General features: G+C 39.7%; 1 non-coding gene across 1 annotated transcript; it reads right to left on the bottom strand.

Moving 5' to 3' along the window:
• Nucleotides 1-265: 265 nt before the first annotated feature.
• Nucleotides 266-337, bottom strand: TRNAM-CAU (transfer RNA methionine (anticodon CAU)). Its single transcript has one exon. It is a non-coding gene; the product is annotated as a tRNA-Met (tRNA).
• Nucleotides 338-8,162: the final 7,825 nt, after the last annotated feature.

Raw genomic sequence — 8,162 nt, forward strand, 5'->3', positions numbered from 1 at the left:
TGAAAATTGAAATCTGAGCACTTGTGCATGTGTGGATTTTTCTGGAGAGTTGTAAAACCTTTTCGTGCTATGCCATCACTTGCAAAGATTGGTGTTTGTTTATGATACTGCGTGAGTCGGATTAGCGTCCAAGTTCATGCCTTGGTTTTTGTTCGTATATTGACTTACCATTTCCACTCTGGTGTATTGCGAGGTTATTCTGAGTGTACATACTTTTACGACATCATACCCATCCCCCAATCAATATCCCTAACGTTACAAATGGTAGCAGAGCGTGGTTTCGATCCACGGACCTCTGGGTTATGAGCCCAGCACGCTTCCACTGCGCCACTCTGCTTGTGGGAAACGCCTTTCCCCCTCGCCGCTAGGCAGTCGGCGTATTCATGGGGAAAATCTGCCTTCCCACACTCTTCAGACGCCTCGCCCTACCTCCGTGATTTCGCCCATCCCATTAACTTCTTCTTATTTTTCGCCTTGCTCTACTTCTTTCCTACCTCCGACCTCTCATGTTCTCGTCACGGTAAATAACCTACCCTCTCTTGCTTTGTTAGATTCTGGTGCTGCTGTTTCTCTTATTAGTTTACCATTTTTTCAATCTTTGCAATCTCTATGTCCTCAACTCTCTTATTCTCCCTCTACTGTTCGTTGTCTCTCTGCCTGCAATCAACCTTTAGAGATCGTTCTTGCTGTTTCTTTAAATATTAAGATGCAAGATTTTTCTTGGCCTTTTACTTTTTTGGTTGTTGAAAACTTATCATCACCTATTATTTTAGGTTTTGAATTTTTTTCCCATACTGGACTTATATTGGATTCGGTCAACTCTACGGTCTCCTTTCATTTTTCTTCTAAGTCTATTCCATTGGTTCATAGTTCTGACTTCCCCCTTTCTCATCCCTCTACCTGTTTACCTATAAATTCTGTTCATTCTGACCGCGTTCAGTCCTTACTTGAAGAGTTTTCCGATGTCATTACCCCCACCCTGGGCACCGTCAAAAATTTTTCTGCTCACATTGATCTTACTGATCCAACCCCGGTTCGTTCTTCTCCTTATTTTTTGAGTCCCCCTCGCATGAAAATTTTGAATGCCTTAGTTGATCAAATGCTTAAAACTGAGACTATTATTACTTCATCTTCTAATTATGCCTCTCCCGCTTTCATCGTGGATAAAACCGATGGATCCTCTCGTTTTATAGTGGACTATAGAAAATTAAATTCTCGCATCCTGTATGATGCATATCCCATGCCAAAATTGCAATCTGCTTTTCAACATTTTTCAAATGCTCAGTTTTTTACCATCTTTGATTGAAATTCTGCTTATAATCAAATTCCTTTAGATGACATTAGTTCTCGCTATACGGCTTTCATTACCCCGAATGGACTATATCAATTCAAAAAAGTCCCCTTCGGTTTGAATCTTGGCTCACAAATTATGCAGCGGTTTGTGGATTCCTTGTTTGCTGATATAAAATATAAATACTTATTTCCCTTTATTGATGATATTCTTATTTATTCTTCCGATTTTGAAACCCATTTACACCATGTCCGTGAAGTGTTGACTCGCCTCCGCTCAGTCGGCTTAACTGTCAACCCTTCTAAGGTGCTTATCGCCCAGACATCTATTAAATTTTTGGGTCACATCTTAAGTTCACAGGGTGTGGCTGTCGACCCTGAAAGAGTTTCTGCCATTTACAAAATACCTCCTCCCTCTAATCTCAAACAATTGCGTTCTTTTCTTGGTATGATTGGATTTTATGCTAAATATATTCCCAATTTTTCTCTACTTTCCGAACCCCTCAATCTGCTTAAACGTAAAGGTATCAAATTTCATTGGACTTCTCTTCAACAAACCGCCTTTGATACGTTAAAATCTAAGCTTTCTCAGGCCCCTCTTTTGCAAATCCCTGATTTTGATTTACAATTTGAACTTTCCACTGACGCCTCCGATGTTGCTATAGGTGCTGTTCTCCAGCAGACGAAGAACGATCAAACTTTACCTGTTGCTTATTTCAGTCGTCTTCTTACCCCTGTTGAACGTAAATATTCTGTGTATGAAAGAGAGGCTTTAGCTCTCATTCTTTCCATTGAGCATTTTGCGGAGTACTTAGACCATCGCGAATTTTTAGTCAGTACCGATAACCAAGCTCTTTCTGGGTTATTACATAATGCCCCCAAAATTGGACGTACCGGTAGATGGTTGCTTCGCTTATCCCGTTTCAAATTTTCTCTTAAGTTTGTTTCCGGATATCATAATTCTGTTGCTGACGCGCTATCTCGGCTTTTTGATGACACTTCATCTCATCTTTCTGAGCTTAATCAACTTCCTATTAACTCTGTTACTTCTATTTCTTCTCTTACCAATTTTCCTCTTTCCTTTCAATCATGTCTTGATCATCAAAAACTTGATCCTTATTGTCAACAACTTTGTCAAGATCTTTCTTCTACCGATTATTCTGGCCCCTTTCGTCTCCAAAATCAGCTTCTAATTTTTAAACCTATTCCGCGCGCCACTCCTCGTCTCGTTCTCCTTCCAGTCTACGACAAATGGTTTTTCAGTATTTCCATGGTTCCCCTGTTGGGGGTCACTTTGGCATGTCTAAAACTTATGCTCGTCTTGCTTCTCAGTTCTTTTGGCCTCAGATGAGGAAAGAGGTATATTCCTGGGTCCGCTTATGTGACTTGTGTCAGAAACATAAGCCCCTCAATCATCAGCCCTATGGTAATTATGCTGCCTCCCCACCTACTTACCCTGCTGAAAAATTCTATGTTGAAATCGTGGGACCTCTTGTAAAATCTTCGAAATCTAACTCTTATATTTTCACCTTGCTCGATGGTTTTTCCAAATTTCTTATTCTTCGTCCTTTACGTACTATTTCTTCCCAGATAATTATTAACTTATTATCTACCCAAATTTTCCCCATCACTGGTATTCCTAAAATGTTAGTGTCTGATAATGCTACTGTTTTCACTTCTAAACTCTTCTATAATTTTTGTTTTTCTAATGGCATTAAGAAAATCAATATTTCCCCCTACCACCCTCAAGCTAACGTAGTTGAGCTTTATCATCGTAATCTAAAATCCCTTCTATCTATTTTTCACTCGCATGATCACCGGACTTGGGATGCTGAATTGCCTTATTTTGCCTTGGCATCAAACGCTACTATTAATAATTCAACCTCTTACACTCCGGCTAAACTATTCTTAGGCCGTGAACTACACACCCCTCTTTCTTTGACATGGGATTTATCTTCTTTGTTGAACACACCACCTCATCTTCTCACCGCTGATCACTTGCAAGATGCTCTCAGAAAGTTGTTTCAAGCCAGAGACCTCCATAAAAAAACTTGCAATTCTCGGGTTCGCTCTCCCACCTTCAAACTTTTGGATTTAGTTCTCTTCAAAAACCATCCCATTAGTTCCTCCTCTCAACACTTATCTGCTAAGCTTTCTCCCCGTTGGCTTGGGCCCTTTCGCATTCTTTCCTTTCCCTCCCCTGTTACAGCTTTGCTGCAATCCTTGGACAATCCTAATGATATTCGTAAGGCTCATTTTTCTCTGTTGAAAGAGTTCTCCGCTTAACCCTTTGGCTTGTCGCAGGGATGCAAAACACATAAATTCATTTTCCTTTTTTTTTCCTAGTGTACTATTGTTTTTTCTTTACTTGCGTTTGTTCACGCATGCCCCCCCCCCGTTTTTTCTTTTTCTTTCTGTGGTTCATATCTTTGCCCCTTTTTTTTCGCTCACCCCGTCATGCTCCCTCCACACACTTCGTCACTTCGTCTGGCTCCCCCATCGATCATTTTCCCCTTATGGGTTTATTTTTCTTTATGGGACACCATGTTTACGATTAGATCTTTTGTCAATGTAACTTCATTTATTTATTTAAATTTCCTAGTTTTGTGTAATCTTTTGCACGGCCACTTATATTTTATATTCATTGTAATTTATATTGTAAACTTTATTGTATCCCCCCCTCTTTTTCCTCCTTTTATACCCCTTTTTGATCCGGATCGTTCTATCTACCTTTTCCCCTCGCCTCTGTCCCTTTTTTTCTCTTACTTGTAACTCATGCCTGTTCTTGCTTTTTGTTTTCGCCTTCTCGACGACGACTCTCTCTTCTTGTTCCGGAGTTCGGCGCCCCTCTGGAGCATCAATGGACTTTCGTCGCTTCTACACCCAATCCTTCGGATTTCTCCGGCTGCTGGGAGTATATAACGTGCTCCAAATTTTTCAACTGTTCTACGGATTCTACGTCTGCTACGCCTGATATGCTGCTACTAACCTGCCTGTGTGTGCTCTCTTCGCCCGTCCAGTTTCTACTGCTCGTGCTGCTTTCCCTCCCTCCTTCCTTCCCCTACCGCCTCGCTGCGCATTGTGCTCTCGTCTTTTCTGGACGCTTCCATCGGAATATAAATAAGGCCTGCTCTGGGCTTGATCGGCGAGTTCGATGAAGACGACGACTTGTGTGGAGGGAGGACTTTATTTTACTTACGCTAGCGGCTGGTCCGTGTGCAATGTTTCTTTTTAAATGGTGCTTAATGTTCACGATCGAAGTTCAAGGACTGCTGGACGGGTGAGCGAACTTTGAATTTATATTCCCTTGCCATACTTAAATTTTCTTTTAATGCTGCACTTCCTGATTTCATCATGCCATATTGGCTAGTATGACTGTTCACGCTAAAAACATTGCCAGTCTGAGCTGTTGACAGTGGTGTTTTTTCTTGCAACTGCATTACGATTTCTTTCCAAAATTTGACTTTCTACTACGTCAAGTGATTACTGTGATATGAACCATTGGATTCCAATAGACTTACTGAACAAACGCAAGAATAGGACTATTTGTAATTAACGCCTAGCCTCTCTTTGTAATTTTGAATTTCATCAATGCTTGTAGGTTCTATTTTTCCTAATCCCTGTTGCCAGCCTTAGGTACTGTTCTCTTTCACGTCCTTCCCTTTTTCCCCACGTTCCTGTCCCGGGTTTTATCTTTTCTTCTACTTTGCTATTGTACAGTGGCCTAATGCCTTTCAAAACTTTCTTAAAATTTTCGTATTAATGAGTAATAATCTGTTTACCGTTTTGTAGGATACTCCCAATATAAACTATTGTAAAATTTCATTTTGCCTCGAGTCTAACTGTTTTCTTTAAATTGGAATTAGTGTTGTTAAATGGTCGTCCCATATGTTTTTTGGAAATCAGAAGTATCTAATCTTTAAAATATTGTTGGATTCTTTATTATCTGTTTCACTTTCTTTGGCTTGTAAAAATCCTTCTTGGTGTTTCTGCTAATATATTATTGTTATGAAAAAACTGTTCCTTCTTTTCCCTTAATTTTTATCACGCGCATTTCCATGTCCTTCAATTATTTGTACTTACCTCGGGTTCCTCTAAATAAAATGGGCACAGTAAAATGCTTCCCTATGCGCTCTGCTGAAATCCTCCTCTTTGAAAATTGAAATCTGAGCACTTGTGCATGTGTGGATTTTTCTGGAGAGTTGTAAAACCTTTTCGTGCTATGCCATCACTTGCATAGATTGGTGTTTGTTTATGATACTGCGTGAGTCGGATTAGCGTCCAAGTTCATGCCTTGGTTTTTGTTCGTATATTGACTTACCATTTCCACTCTGGTGTATTGCGAGGTTATTCTGAGTGTACATACTTTTACGACATCATACCCATCCCCCAATCAATATCCCTAACGTTACAAATGTGACTAGTGTTCTTAGCTAAATCGTGGACAATAAATTGGAAAATGAAATCAGTTATTGCCTACTGGCTCAGTTTCCTTGTCACACGCTACCCTGTCTATCGAAACCCTTAAAAACGTTGGATATTTGTTATTCTGCTGCAGCTAAATTTAATTACTTTTCAGGTGTAATTGTTGAAAAACAGTATTAGAATTCACAAGGAATTTCCATACATGGATCTCAGTTCAGGAAACTACCTCCAGGAAATGAAGGAGGTTTGGCAACATTGCCAATGACTCATGCTCGAACAGGTAAAATTGTGCTGTGCTCTTCTTCCAGTTGCGTCTCAGCATTGAGAGTTCTGAAAGCGTGGGAATTGACTTGGAAGTGACTGCTTGTTGCTCTAGGTTCATGAAGGTCTGTTCATTCAGAAGAAGAAATGCCTCGTACCTTAGTAAATGACCCAAAATTGTTTTGTTATATTTTTGGAGAGTTAGCGCTGAAATCGTAAAACCAAAACGCAATCCTCGTGTAATGAACTGATAAGAACTTTATTTTGGGTGCAAGGTTGGTGAACAGGACACTAAATGCCCCCCGCCCGTCGTCCCCCAACAGGCTGTTTAATATGTTGTGTTACACTTCTGACAGGCTGGTTGAAAGGGTCGCGTCACATTTATACTTTGCTGTTCCCATGAAATGGAGGGAACCCTCGGATCACACAAGGGACTGTTATTTCTATCTAACAAAAGTAGATGAAACCACCTCGAAAACAAGAAACATTGTCAAGTATCTTAATTTAGATTCTGCTATGAGGCCTGTATATCACAGTGAATAATACCCGGTACAAGCGCTTCTTGAGAATGTGACAGCGAGTAAAGGTGAATACAATGACGAACACATAGAGAACAGAGAAACATAAATGCATGCTGATCCAATATTTCAAGCCCCTGTAAATCAAATGAACCACATTTCTTACCTCAAGGGTCTCACAGCGAACTTGTTCGTGATTTAAATTTATCGAAGCAACAGGCTGAGCACTTAGCTCCGAGATTAAAAGGATGGAATCTTCTTTTATTTTTCGCGATACGTAAGTGCTTTTCGTGACGGTAATGCTGTTTTTTCTGAATATTTCTCCAAGGAAGGTGAAATGGATTTATAATGATGTCGAATTATTTTGGCCATGGTTTCAGTGTAAATGAAGGACGCTTGTTCGTAGATTGTAACAAACTTATTCCGAAAGCACTACTGCTCCACAAATTGAACAAATTTCCTTGTTCCGATTGCACATGCGGATAACCTGAAGGAAGCATATGAGAACTGTAAACTGCTACTCACACTTATCCAATATGAGAAATACAAATGGCGTATACGTTGATATCTCAAATTAAAAGCAATATTGTTTGGCAAGCAGCTCGGATACACAAAGCATGGCTGCTTTCTTTGCGAGTGAAACAGCAAAGACAGGGGAAAATCGTTAGTGTGAGAAAAAATGGATTGCTCGGAATTAACTACTTCTTGGACAGATGGATGTGGTGAACACACTTGTTGACGCAAACATTTGTATTTACCTCCGCTATACATTAAATTGGGTCTTGTCAAAAGCGTTTGAAAGCCATGGACAAAACGTCACATGGATTCATATACTTGCGAGAGAAGTTCTCAAGGATAAGTGAAGTAAAAATAAAGGAAGGAATAGCATATTTGTACGACCACAAATTAATGAATTATCGGTTGGTGAACATTTCGTTCATTGGATGAGTGGTGTTTAAAAGTGGAATGGGTGTCTTCCACAAGGGCCTGCAATAACGTTTTAAGCATACACAAGGAAGACAACTATCGTGATACTTTGCACGAACAAACGAAATCATACTACATAAAGTGCACTTCTTGAATGATCATTTTGACTTCTTCCCGGATAATCTTGGTGATGTCAGTGAAGAACGTGATGAATGGTTTCACCAGGAGATTTATGAATTGGAGAAACGTTATCAAAGCAATTATTGGAGTGTCACAATGTTGTCCGACTCTCGCTGAACATTACTAGGAGGCGTTTCTGAGGCAAAGTATCACAGGGAATCGGGGAGGAAATATTTTTAGGTATGGTCTCCACTTTGCTTTCTGCTTATGCTTAACATTTTGCTGCTTAAATTTAGAACTCTTCTTGCGAGAACGTTTCATTTTGCCAGGTGCATATAATACATAGGCTGACGTTAGCATTTACAAAAACGATTACAACATGAAAAGAAATTATGAAATTAGATCTGCATTCAGGGTCAAATTATCTTCCAGAAAAAATGCGTTTCGTTCATGGGATAAAAATGATTGTTTAGACTTGTATTTATAAAATACATGTATCAAAGCAATTTTGCTACCGTAAATGAATACACTCTCCTCAGTTTCTGATTATTCAGTGCTAGAGAAAGGGGGAATTGTATTCCATCTTCTTATCCAGGATTGCTAGGTGTTTCCTTTCAGTAA

Source organism: Anabrus simplex, chromosome 7 (assembly GCF_040414725.1).
Source record: "Anabrus simplex isolate iqAnaSimp1 chromosome 7, ASM4041472v1, whole genome shotgun sequence".
Classification (NCBI taxonomy): Eukaryota; Metazoa; Arthropoda; class Insecta; order Orthoptera; family Tettigoniidae; genus Anabrus; species Anabrus simplex.